Source organism: Scylla paramamosain, chromosome 2 (genome assembly GCF_035594125.1).
Source record: "Scylla paramamosain isolate STU-SP2022 chromosome 2, ASM3559412v1, whole genome shotgun sequence".
Classification (NCBI taxonomy): domain Eukaryota; kingdom Metazoa; phylum Arthropoda; class Malacostraca; order Decapoda; family Portunidae; genus Scylla; species Scylla paramamosain.
The window spans coordinates 20,132,656-20,147,090 of record NC_087152.1 but is presented as its reverse complement, the minus strand read 5'-3'; positions in this window follow the sequence as shown (position 1 = coordinate 20,147,090).

Sequence of the window (14,435 nt, the reverse complement as noted above, 5' to 3'; positions counted from 1 at the left end):
CCCCATGCTGCCCCCCCTACCCGTTTTCTCAGTACCGCTCCCAGCCAATCACATCACCAGACGTCATTGCTCGTCTCTACCAATGGGAAGAAATCCACACACCCTTACCATATGAGATACGTAAATGTATTATATATATATATATATATATATATATATATATATATATATATATATATATATATATATATATATATATATATATATATATATATATATATATATATATATATATATATATATATATATATATATATATATATATATATATATATATATATATATATATATATATATATATATGCCAGAGTCTTACGAGTAATCTTTATTGAAAATGATTGTGGTGTGTGGCTTTCTTCCCATTGGCAGAGACGAGTAATGACGTTCGGGGATATGATTGGCTGGGGGTTATTCAGAGTGGAAATACACTGCTTGACAAAATAAAAGTAGGGGATTGGAGACCACCAATCTCTTCTGCTTTGGCTGCCTGAGAAGAGGTGAAATGACATCAAAAGGCTGCAGTCATTCTCCAGATGCATTTTGCTACATGTGTGGTCAGTTCATCAAGACATTAAGTTCTCTGTGACAGCATCTGGAAAAATGTTTGAAGCTTATAAAACATATTTTCCTGTGCCAGTTGGGGACCAAGACAAGACCTGGGCATCTCATTTTGCTTGTGGGCATTTTAAGAGAACACTAATATTTGCGTTTTCATTCGTGTTTCAACAATACTATGAACAATTGCAGCCTGAATTTTAAGGACATATTCTCATATAAATTATTATTCTCATAAAATTAGCTATTAGTTTTTCAAGAGTAAAATCCAATTAAGAATTAAGAATAAAAATAAAATAAGTTTAACAAAAACTCATGCTGTTCTTTTACAGGATGGTATAGAGGGAACACAGAGCCATGAAATTAGCTATTACTAGAATATGGCGTGAACCTACTGATCACTCAAGTGACTGCTTTTTCTGCATGGTGGATCCTTCCAAACGCCGGTCTGGGAAAAAATGCAACTGCTGTTTTCTGTCCAGACATTCCATCTTCCATTGCACCAGTACCACACAGTGCTGATCTTCCTGTACCAGCTCCTCCAGAAAGAAGTCAACTATCGGAAGAAAGCAGCAAGTCAGAAGATGAGTTAAAATGAGAGGAAGACTGTAACATCACAGGTACAGTTGTAATTGGGAGGAATCCTTACTACCCAAACCAAAGAGACCTCAATGACCTCATTAGAAATCTTGGTTTGACAAAGTCAAATGGTGAGGTTTTGATTTTAAGGCTGAAGGAATGGGATTTACTTGATGAGTGTGCAAGTGACCAAACAAAGAAAACGTCACAAACATTTCTCCAGCTTCTTTGCAAAGGAGAAAAGGTTATGCTACTGCAATGATGTATCAGGATTGCTTGATGCTATTGGAATTGCTTGCAATGCAGATGAATGGAGACTCTTCATTGACAGCTCCTCCAAAAGCCTGAAAGTTGTACTTCTGCACTATGGAAACAAGTATTCATCTCTGTCTCTTGCTCATTCTGAGCATCTTAAGGAGGACTACAGCAGCGTAAAGCTTCTACTGGAAACATTGAACTACAACAAGCATGGCTGGGAAGTTATTGGAGACTTCAAGATGGTGGCTTTCTTGATGTGACTGCAAGGAGGTTTTACCAAGAATCCCTGTTTTCTTTGCCTTTAAGACAGTAGAGACAGAGCAGCAAATTACCAGAGAAAGGACTTGCCTCCAAGGACTGACATTACAGTGGGAGCACGCAATATGAAACTTGAGCCATTGGTGAATCCTCAAAAGATTTTGTTTCCTCCACTATACATCAAACTGGGTCTCTTGAAACAATTTGTTACAGCTCTTGACAAGGAGAATTCTGCCTTCATATATCTTCAGCACTTCTTTCCTAGGCTTTCAGAGGCAAAGATGAAAGCTGGTATTGGACCACAAGTAAGAAAAATTATGGAGTGTTCTACAAAAGCTCACAGAAAAGGAGATAAAAAAAATAGAATGTTTCATTGCTGTAGTACAGGGCTTTCTTGGGAACAACAAAGCTGATAACTATATGGAACTGGTTGAAGCTTTAGTGAAAAGATATGGTGAGATGGGCTGCAGAATGTCCTTGTAGGCCCATATCCTAAATGCTCACCTCGACAATTTCAAGGAGAATATGGGAGCAACAAGGTGAGCGTTTCCACCAAGATATAATGAACTTTGAACAGAGATATCAGGGATCCTTTAATGGATACATAATGAGAGATTACATTTAGGGATCATATATGAAAGTGATTTGTTTTACTCACGCAAATCAAGAAAAATTGCCCATTTTTAATCCTAAAAATTAGTTTCAGAGGTTTTAAAATATTTTTCGTATCATTTGATATTTTTTTTTTTTTTGCTTACTGTCCAAGAAGTGGTGAAAACGGTGAAATTTAGCTATTTTGGGGCAGAAAATCATTCTAAAAGCCACTAAAGCAAAGTTTGACAGGAATAATGGACATTTGCTATTGTTTTGCAATGAAAAGAGCTGGAAAATAACACTAGCATATCAAAGACAAAAATCGTGTTACATAGTGTTATCTACTGCATATACTTTAAATCATAAATGGTAAATTGACTTCTGTCTCGTAGTTTAGGAGAAAACAGTGTGGAGGTGATAACTGGTGAAAGGCGTGAGCCCAGGTGTTTTTCCAAGGGACTAACACCCCTAGGGAAGTCAGGTGAGGTGTGAATGGGCGAGGAGCACCCACAATACGCGTCTACGTGGTCGTGCTTATCAAGTATATACAGTAAATAATATATGGTTCATAGATACATGATACACCTTGTCCTATCACTCCAATCCTGCCTCTGAGCATATCAAGCGTAGAGTTCTTTGACAATACGCTTTTGCCAAGTTGGAAGACGAGAGATGGTATTTTTTTATCTTCTCTATAATGACTATTGTTTCTGTCTTACCTCATTTTTAAAAGCGAGATGGTACTTTCTGATTTTCCTTAGAATGATTACTTCTTCTGTGTCACTCCAGTTATGTGTAAAGCGCATCGCAGACGTGGTTGTTTCTCACGGAGGCATACATTCCATATACTTTGTCTAATCTCAAAACATGCAAACCTTGGCTAATTTCATCTTCTCGTAATATCTAAGAAAGGCGGCTCACAAACGGTACCTAAGCCTTCCATCTTCTGAAACTGCATATATATTTCTTACCTAAATCTCTTCTTCAGTTGTTAACATTTCTTTCATTAAGAAGAGAAATTAAAATCTTATTGCTAACAGATCATCTTCTTGTGACCTCTTACATATAGCTAAAAACATCTAAAAAAAAATAATAATAAATAATATATATATATATATATATATATATATATATATATATATATATATATATATATATATATATATATATATATATATATATATATATATATATATATATATATATATATATATATATATATATATATATATATATATATATATATATATATATATATTCTTCTTTTGGTTTTCCCTTATTTCATCCAGACAGCACATCTCTTCAAGATATAAAACTGATATTCTCTCTTAGAACTTTGCTATTTACTCAAACCTAGGTGATTCTGAATTTGTCATTTCCCCTCCTCCCTCAGACTATGTCTGTTATTTTAATTCTTCGTAATAATGTTTTCTATGCCCTCATTATCCTTGACCTTCAGAACGCTTATGAACCTAATGGAGTCCTCCCTCTCGCTTTCTGTAATTTCCATTATCGTTTCTTTTCTAGTTAAACTCTTCCGAGTTTGCCTGTCAACAACCTCCAACAAGAATTCGCTGTTTAATCAAGAAAAAAATATACACCTAAATAAATAGAGCCAAAAGGTGGAAGTGAATAAAAGTTTTATACGTAGAAAGTGCACTAAAAACAAAAATGCAGAGAGTGAAAAATAATCCTGAGGGCCAATAAAATAGGCTACGGTAAAGACAGAGGCAACATTAAACAGACTGCGAACCTGACTGAAAGAGAAGTCAACACTAAAGTCCACACTTATATCTGTCTGCGACAAGTCGAGTTGAGTGGGATGTAGCATTTATGAACTGTTTCATGCTCTAATAAGAAAGCCTGAGACTTATAAGAAAGAAGACATCTTATCCTCTCTGGGAGATCCTGCAAAACTTCAACCTGTGAATGAGCCAAAGGCCCATTTGAGGGACTCTATGGGAACATACTGTCATAGAATGGATGAACGGATTATTCACCAGATCCTGTAGCCGAAAGACTTTGGCAGAGGCCGATGAGAATCACAGCTACCCGACCGAATTCTTGTTGACTGACTGAAGCACATGAAAGATTCCTGGAGGCAGTGAGGGTGGTGCCAACACCTAATCAGCGATGATGTGGTGCAGGTAGGCGGTGGTGCAGGCAACGCATCAGTTGCCAACCGAAAGAACACCACCTTGATGAACTGAGTCTAATACACGGGAGTCGGGCGTCAGTAGCAGACATTCACAGTAGACACTCAAAATCTGTTTTGTAAGAATGAGCGATTCATATAAGAAAAGGAAAGTCTTGAAGCATCCTTGAGATGTGTACCAAATCCATCACATTAGGAGTAGTTTTAAGATAACCTAGATAATATAAGCAAGTTATCTGTTTGTCAATAAAAAGACCTACAAACCGTGTCTCTTTCACGAAGATATCCGATGGTCAGCCAGTTAAACCAAGATCAAGATGAACTTATAGGATGTAGCAAAAGGGCATAGCTTATCTTCGTTAGGAAGAAACTAAAATCACGAGTACCACCCTTTTTTGACATTCTGTTTAGGGGGAAGTTGTATCTTTTCTCTGCTACAGACAATGGAGATACAGTGATAGAAACTGGAAGATTGTCAATATAGAGTGCATCGTGCACACCATCAGGGAACACAACAACGGCATTATTGATAGACAGTACAGAAAGAGTGACACTAAAGGCGGCGTCACACCGGGCAAATTTCTTTCAACATATTGGCCATTTTCATTGGTGGTATCGCGAACCCAACAAGATTGGCGTCACACATGGACTATTGTGTTGACGCCTCGACGTTCCAACAACAACAAACCCCCAGCCAGCATCTCTTCAATCACTTCATCATATCGCAAGGATATTGAGGTACTGGAAGATTGTGCTGCTGCATTGCGTATAATGAAGCATGTGTTGCGACTGCAGAAGTACCAGAAGAGGCAGCTGGTGCGTCCATGGTCACTGACGAGGCTGTTTCTCTCCACTGGCTATTCTTTACCATAGTTTCCTTCAGTAACTCGTGGCGGTAATCGCATAGCATAAGATATTTCTTCACTAGTGTATTCACACTGCAGCAAAACTTACCACGGGACTACATCGCGTACATGTTTAGTGTAGAAGAGGGGGACAGTTGAGTGTCATTGAAGAGGAGGGGATAGCTGTCCGGAAGGTTGTGTCGAGTTGATAAACGAAGAAATTGAGTTTTTGAGGCAATGAACAATACTAAATTTGCTCTACCCCAATCAGAAATTTTAGAGAGATCAGAAGTCAGGCGTTCGGGGCCTTCCCTGCATGAACTATTTACTTCCTGAAGGGTTGGACGTCTATGAAAAAAACGTGGAAAAGTGCAGGGTGGTATCATCAGCGTAGAAGTGGATAGGACAAGAAGTTTGGTTTAGAAGATCATTGATGACTAATAGGAAAAGAGTGGGTGACAGGACAGAGCCCTGAGGAATAAACCTCTTAATAGATCTAGGAGACGAACAGCGACCATCCACCACCTCTGCAATGCAGAAAGGAAACTTAAGATGAAGTTACAGAGAGAAGTATAGAAGCTATAGGAAGGTAGTTTGGAAAACTAAGCTTCTAAGGCAAAAACAAAAGTTTCACCAAAATCTCCAAAAGAGGATGACCTAGACTAGGCCTAACCAAATCACCAGTAAAGCGGCCTTGACAGAACCTATACTGGCGATCAGATTAGAAGGCTGTGAAGTGATAGATGTTTAAGAATCTTCTTGTTAAGGATAGATTAAGAACTTTAGATTAGCGGTAAATTAAAGTAATAGGACTTTAGTGTTAACGGTCAGAACGGTCACCCTTTTAAGGAACAGGCTGAATGTAGGCAAACTTCTAGCAAGGAGGAAAGATAGATGTTGATAGACAGAGATGAAAGAGTTTGATTAGGTAAGGTGCAAGCACAGAGGCACAGTTTCTGAGAACGATAGGAGAGACCCCATCAGGTCCATAAATCTCCCGATGGTTTAAACCAGCGAAGGCAAGGAAAACATGGAAAACATCATTGCGAAGGATTTTAATGTGTGGCATGAAGTAGTCAGAGGATGGAAGAGAGTGAGAAACAAGCCCTAAATCATCCAAGGTAGAGTTTTTAGCAAAGTTTGAGAGAAGAGTTCAGCTTTATAAATAGATGAGATGGCAGTGGTGCCATGGGGTTGAAATGAAATAAAGGAGGGAAAGTTGAAGAAGCAAAGTTACCCACTGTGTTTTTGGCTAGGTGCCAGAAGTCACGAGGGGAGTTAGATCTTGAAAGATTTTGACACTATTAATGAAGGAGTTTTTGGCTAGTTGGAGAACAGATTTGGCATGATTCTGGGCAGAAATATAAAGTGCATGAGATTCAGGTGATGGAAGGCTCAAGTACCTTTTGTGGCCCACCTCTCTATCATGTACAGCACGAGAACAGGCTTTGTTAAACCAAGGTCTGGAAGGTTTAAGTTGAGAGAAGAAGTGAGGAATGTATGCCTCCATGCCAGACACTATCACCTCTGTTATGCACACAGCACAGAGAGACAGGTCTCTGACACGGAAGCAGTAGTCATTCCAAGGAAAGTCAGCATAATAGCTCCTTAGGTGCCCCCAACTACCAGAGGCAAAACGCCAGAGGCACCTTCGCTTTGCAGGATCCTGAGGAGGAATTGGAGCAATAGGATAAGATACAGATATATTGTGATCAGAGGACCCCAATGGAGAAGATAGGGTAACAGCATAAGCAGAAGGATTAAAGGTTAGGAAAAAGTCAAGAATGTTGGGTGTTCTCCGAGACGGTCAGGAATACGAATTAGATGTTGCACCAGTTGCTCTAGTTATAGAACTACCACGACGAAGACCTCTGGAATAACCACTAGATATTTGCATCCATCTCCTTGGGGCCCTTATCTGCACAAAACATTGTCTGATGATGAAAAGAACTGTGAGAAAGGTACATGTAAGGAGGGCAGAGTGGAGAGGTCACCTGATTCCAGAGCATAAATTACATTTCCCAATGTCTCATGTTTATGCTGTTCTGCTCCTAATTCTTGAAGGGAAAAATTTTGCACTGGGGACGTTTGGGATGTCACTATCCCTGTTATCTTTCCAAGAAAGTGGAAGTTACACTGTTCCCAAAAAGTTTTAAAGGGTCTGGATTTTTAAAGGCCTCGAATACCTACCCGACCTATCCGAAGTCGCCAGCCCTTACTCTTACCTTGGCACAGTACGCCAGAAATCACCATAATACCAGATCAATGTTCGAGTAGAAAACACAATTATTCTATATAATAACAGGATATGTTAATAATAATGTTAACTCACGAACAAATTGAGGTGGTACATATTAAAGGATATTAGGGAACAAATTTCTACCCTAAACCAACACATGATAATTCCCAGGCAACGGTATCACGGTATCACGTATTACAGGGTTCCCCAGGCAATGGTACCACGTCGGGATATTATTGAAGAAGATCCAGCAAAGAGGTCCTGTTTCGGCTCCTGTTAATCCATAACATTGATAAGCGAATCTAGGATTGGGCCTCGCCCCAGCTCGATGTCAGCGGAGGACTGCACCGCACTGACACAAGCTGTAGGAAACTTTTTTTTTTATGTTGGAGAGACAGTGGCCAAGGGCAATAAAAATCCAATAAAAAAAAAAAGCCCACTGAGATGCCAATATAAGGGCGTTGGCAACACCTTTCAATCATACACCAACCCAACCCCAAGGTAAACTCAATGTTTCATACCTACTGTTCCTCTCGTGGTGTTTACTACTAATGCAGATGTCACACGACCTTCACGAACTGTGGAAAGAGTTGACACCATCGCAAGGTGATGGAATTTACTGGGACTCGTGAAACATGTCAATACTGATTGGAGCATCAAGAACCGTAATGGGAATATGCATTGCTACGCGATCCGGAATTTCATGGTCACCCACAACAGTGGCTTTAACACATTTTCAATTTACATTTGGATTGGAGGTAGTAGAAAGTGTAGAAAGTACATAAACAGAGGGAAATATACGCAAGGTACTCTCGTTATGCTTCCTGTAACTACTTTTGTCTTTGTGCCAGAATGATTTGTCATTTCGAGTAGCTAAAGGCATAGGCTCATTCATCGCCTGAAGTGTCTTCCCCTGAATTATGACTGAAATGTTATCTGGAAGAGTACTAATGCGGTTTGATTTCATGTCCATTAGCCACAGTGGTCCGTCAGCACGAAGCTGAAAGTTGGAAGCAACATAGAAATCCATCCGTTTGATTGGAATTCCCTTTTTCATTTCTCTGGGTAAAGTAACCATCCCTAAAATCTTTAAGGCAGAGCCAATTACTCCCTGTAAGTTCAAGTCACTCTGGCATGAAGGCCACCGACCACCGCGAACATTCCGCTTAATAGTCTTAAGCGATTCCTCCAAGAGGACATTCATAGTAGCACCAGTCTCCTCTGGCAATGAAAGCCCACACGACCCTATCATAGTAGGCAAAGCCATGATGTTTGTTTGATCACAGGCAGCCACAATACTGTCGTGAGAGGCTAAACCATCAGTGTCTGTGTATGCAGGTTGTTCATCCACTTGCTCTAACTGGAATTTTGTAGAGGAGGGCGCACAACTTCCCCCCGATGGTCGGGGACCAGAAACACGCCGCACTTACATGTCTTCACGCATTTGCGAAATCTGTCGACAACGGGCAGATGAGTGATGCCTATGACCGTGGACAAGGTAAAAGTAGGGCAGTTAGGAATAAGAAGTACCGTCCCCATAGTTGGCTCTGAATGACCTATTAGTAGAAAGGGGGAGGAGGAGGAGGAGGAGGAGGAGAAAAAGGCTTTACTGAAGTGGGAGTAAAGTTGAGAGAGCTGGGTTTAAGGGTGTGGATGGGAATGAAGCTTTTAGGTCTTGCTGAGAGTGTTCCCTCTTGACTTGAGCGGGACGACTCTGCTACCGGCTGTTTCTGTCCCAGCCTTTTTTTGATCGTGCTTACCTTTTAAGCAGCTCTTCTCATTATGTCCAGCTTTGTTGCAATATGAACAGAATTTTGGCTGACCCCTTACTACTGCAGCGTAAGACTCTAGGGGCTCGTGGCAGCGACTGACGCCTTCCCATTTCCTCCCATCATCTTGTTTTCTGTCGCTGTAATCAGAGCCATCAGGACTGTAGAGAAGTGACTGGAAGGTATGTCCCATCTTTCCTTTGACAAGAAGGCCAGGAGAGGTGGTCAAATCTGGTCCATCCAGCAACGCAACCGTTTTCCATTTTTCCCGACATCCCAGATCTTGTTGCTCAGTGCTCGTTTTACCCAACAGCCACCATAAAAAGGCCAACGTGTTTGCCCTGTGTGACGCCGTCTTAAGAGTTCTCCACTGTGGGACATTATTTCTGGATGGACAAGATTGAAAAGCACTTCTCCACTATATATTATTAAAAATCTATTGGCTATAAAATGTTGAATAAAATTAAGTAGTCGACCACGAAGATCAGACTGTGTCGTATGTCTTCTTTAGATAGAAAAAAAGAGAGACTTGTTCATGGTTAGCAACAGTGTCCTCACAAAGAGAATATTCCAAAGGTAGATTCACATCCTTTGGAAACCATATCGAACACTTCGAGCACTGCATAATCCAGTGATTCCCAAATGTTTTCAGCTCGTTGCCCAATTTAACATGCCACATTAGAAGTGTTATCCCTTTCATAAAATGTGAGTGGGTAAATGGTAATATGCTGCACAGCACAGTACAAATAAACACTTTCTTACATCTACTTCGGCTGATGCTTACAAAGAAACTGACAATGTGAAACAGGGCAATGGTTTCCAACCTTTTCTAACTTCATGTACTCTTCCGGGAGCATTTGAGAAATTCATGTACTCTTCCGCCTAGGATGATTAATAAAAAAAATAAAATAAAAAAATACATGAATGTTTCACATTTTTCAATAGTTTTAAGACAGATAATATATATAAATAAAAGTATCCAGTCTATTCAAACACAGATAGTTGCTATTCAGTCTTAAATAATTGTTCTATAGTGTTAAAATGTTTAATGAAACGAAATGTCACGTCTTAAAGCTGAGGCGTTGGTTGCTTCTGAGTATAATATATTAATATGATACAAAAAAAAAAAAATAATACTTTAATCTAAATTTGAATTAAACTCTTAATTGTCTTCCTAAAACATCTTTTCTCACTGTACACTCTTATACACTAGCCACATCATGTACATGTTACATAACATACAATGTTTTCTTGATATCCAGAATTTTCACTTTTTTTTTTCTGTCATCCCTCCATTACTCACGAAAAACTTTTATATACATGGGGTAACTTACCCTCAGTTTGCTTCTGAGTATAATATATTACTATAATGCAAAAAAAAAAAAAAAAAAAAAATATATATATATATATATATATATATATATATATATATATATATATATATATATATATATATATATATATATATATATATATATATATATTTTTTTTTTTTTTTTTTTTTTGCATTATAGTAATATATTATACTCAGAAGGAAACTGAAGGTAAGTTATATATATATACGAGTTTTTCATTCCTTATCTAGAAGAGCGATATGAGTGGATCCAACCCAGACATGTGAAGCATACTCCATACATGGACGCATAAGGCCTTTGTACAGGGTTATCAGATGGGAGGAGGGGTGAGAAAAACTGGCGAAGGCATTTCAGAACACCTAACTTTATAGAAGCTGTTTTAGCTAGGGTTGAGATGTGAAGTTTCCAGATTAGATTATAAGAAAAGGACAGACCGAGGATGTTCAGTTTAGAAAAGGGGAACAGTTGAGTGTCATTGAAGAAGAGGGGATAGATGTCTGGAAGGTTGTGTCGAGATGATAGATGAAAGAATTGAATTTTTGAGGAATTGAACAATACTAAGTTTGCTCTGCCCCAATCAGACATTTTAGAGGAATCAAAAGTCAGGCTTTCTGTGGCTTCCATGTGTGAACTGTTTCCTTTCTGAACGGTTGGACATCTATGAAAAGACTTGGAAAAATGGAGGGTGTATCGTCGGCGTAGGAGTGGATAGGACAAGGTTTGGTTTAGAAGATCATTGATGAATAATTAGGAAGAGAGTGGGTGACAGGACAGAAACCTGAGGAACACCACTGTTAATAGATTTAGGAGAAGAACAGTGACCGTATACCACAGTAGCATTAGAACGGTGTAATGTACAGGGAGATAACGCAATGAAGAAAGTAAGAGTGATGAAAGTGAAAAGATAAATGAGAGAGAGAGAGAGAGAGAGAGAGAGAGAGAGAGAGAGAGAGAGAGAGAGAGAGAGAGAGAGAGAGAGAGAGAGAGAGAGAGAGAGAGAGAGAGAGAGAGAGCGGGTCCAGACGTCAGCTGTACGATGCTGAGTGGCCGCTTACTGAAATTAACCTACCATAAGAATTCCTTCACCCAGACACTCTCCTTTTCGATTAATTTACCTCATTTTCCGCTGATTAACCAGTTTGAGTCACACAACTCACAGCAGAAGGGTTGCCCTTGGCAATTAGGTAATCAGTGTTCATCTGGCTCCCTTTGTTTGCTCATGAGAACTTTTAGAAGTAAAGTGTTTTATTTCAGTAGAGATAGCGTGAAGAATGGGTGTTGGCGCGTGTCTATATGTGTATATGTCGCACCCCCGACCCCCACCCCCTTAACGGCAGCGCGGGAAGACGGAGCCCTTTTCCATGCAAGACTCTGTCCTCTTGTTGGAAGAAGCAGACATACTAAGACGTGCTCTAGTATTTACCGTAGACCTAGACAGGATACTAGGTAGTTGGGTCAACTACCTAGTATAAGTGAGTCATTATCGCCCATACGCCTCGGCCTATTTATATAGAATAGGAGTCTCCATAACAGCCTGCCATTAAGTGTAGTACTCGTAGTGAATTACACACTACACGCAGAAAAGCGACTCCTCCTCGGCTGTACAAGCGTACAAGTCGAGTTTTGTGCACAGTGAGCGGTGAATGACCTTCCTGTGTATTCGGGGGCACTCTTCCGTTTTGTAACTGTTACTTGTGTCTTTTGTCAGTGTCCCTGTTTGTTTTAAATGCTACTGCGGGCTGAGGAAGTTCAGCTGAAGAGGACCTAATTAATAAACCATGTAGTAAACTTTACTCCCTTCCCAGGTCCTGACAAGGTCTGTCGCCCAGGAGGCAGTAAATGATACTACTTGGCTAGAAGATATAACACTATGTTGGGCAGTGGGAGGACTGTCACGTTGAGTGGAAGCCCAACGTGGTATTATACCTCGATCATATCTGTGTTATTGTGTGTTAACTGTTTTTCCTAGACGTGGTTGTCGATTCTTCTGCAGTTGTGGGTGTTAAGTGCTGCTTGGAGCATCTCCCTTGTCTGTGGATCGGTAAAACAGTCTAGCGACCTCACATTAGTGTGGCTTGGAGTTAAAACTGTCAAGAAAAGGACACAGGAGTCACAAGGGACACAGTATACCTATTTTTGAGCCCTCCACTGAGTCCACGTAGGAGGTGGTTCAGTGAAGTTAGTCCAGGTGTGGCAGCTTAGTGGAGGGGCTTTAAACGGCGGTCGAAACAACGGTCAGAAAGGAGAGTTCAGATGAATTTACAGAGAGAAGGATAGAAGCCATAGGAGGGTAGTTTGGAATTCAAAGCTTTGTGACAGACTCTATCAAGACTTTTGATATGTCTAAGGCAACAGTAAAAGTTTCACCAGTATCTCTAAAAGAGGATGACCAATATTCAGTAAGGAATGCCAGAAGATTACCAGTAGACCATCCTTGATGGAACCCATACTGGCAATCACATAGAAGGTTGTGAAGTGATAAATGTTTAAGAATCTTCCTGTTGAGGATAGATTAAAAACTTTAGATAGGCAGGAAATTAAAGGAATAGGACGGTAGTTTGAGGGATTAGAATGGTTACCCTTTCTAGGAACAGGCTGAATGTAGGCAAACTTCCAGCAAGAAGGAAAGGTAGATGTTGATAGACAGAGTTGAAAGAGTTTCACTAGGCAAGGTGCAAGCACAGAGGCGCAGTTTCGGAGAACAATAGGAGGGACCCCATAAGGTTCATAAGCCTTCTGAGGGTTTAAGCCAGCGAGGGCATGAAAAAAACAAATCATTGCAAAGAATCTTAATAGGTAACATGAAATCGTCACAAGGTGGAGGAGAAGGAGGAACAAGCACTGAATCGTCCAAGGTAGAGTTTTTAGCAAAGGTATGAGCGAGAAGTTCAGCTTTAGAGATGGATGTGATAGCAGTGGTGCCATCTGATTAAAATAAAGAAGGGAAAGAAGAAGAAAAGTTATTGTATATATTTTTGGCTAGATGCCAAAAGTCACAAGGGGAGAAAGATCTTGAAAGATTTTGACACTTTCTATTAATGAAGGAGTTTTTAGCTAGTTGGAGAACAGACTTGGCATGGTTGCGGGCAGAAATATAAAGTGCATGAACTTCAGGTGAAGGAAGGGTCAAGTACCTTTTATGGGTCACCTCTATCATGTATAGCACGAGAACAGGCTGTGTTAAACTAAGGTTTGGAAGGTTTAGGTCTAGAAAAAAGAGTGAGGAATGTATGCCTCCATGCCAGACACTATCACCTCTGTTATACGCTCTGGTCACTGACACGGAATCAATAGTCATTCCAAGGAAAATCAGCAAAATACACCAGGTCCCCCCAACTAGCAGAGGCAAAACGCCAGAGGCATCTCCACTTAGGGAGATCCTGAGGAGGGATTGGAGCGGTAAGGCAAGATACAGATATGATATTGTGATTGGAGGAGATCTACGGAGAAGAGAAAGTAACAGCATAAGCTAAAGGATAAGAGGTTAGGAAAAGGTCAAGAATGTTGGGCGTCTCTCTCTAAGATCGTCAGGAATACGAGGAGGGTGTTGCACCAATTGTTCAAGGTCGTGGAGGATAACAGAGTTGAAGGCTAGTTCACTAGAGAGGTCAATGAAGGGAAAGGAAAGCCAAAGGTGGTGGTCTCCACAAAAGGGAAGGGAATCAGAATGTGGTCCACTTTGGAAGTTAAGTAGTCAAAGAATTTTTTTATAGTCAGAGGAGTTAGGTGAGAGGTGTAAAGCACAGATAAATTTTGTTTGAAAGTGATTTTGTAGTCGTAGCCAGATGGTAGAAAGCTCGGAAGATTCAAGAGCGTGGACACGAGAGC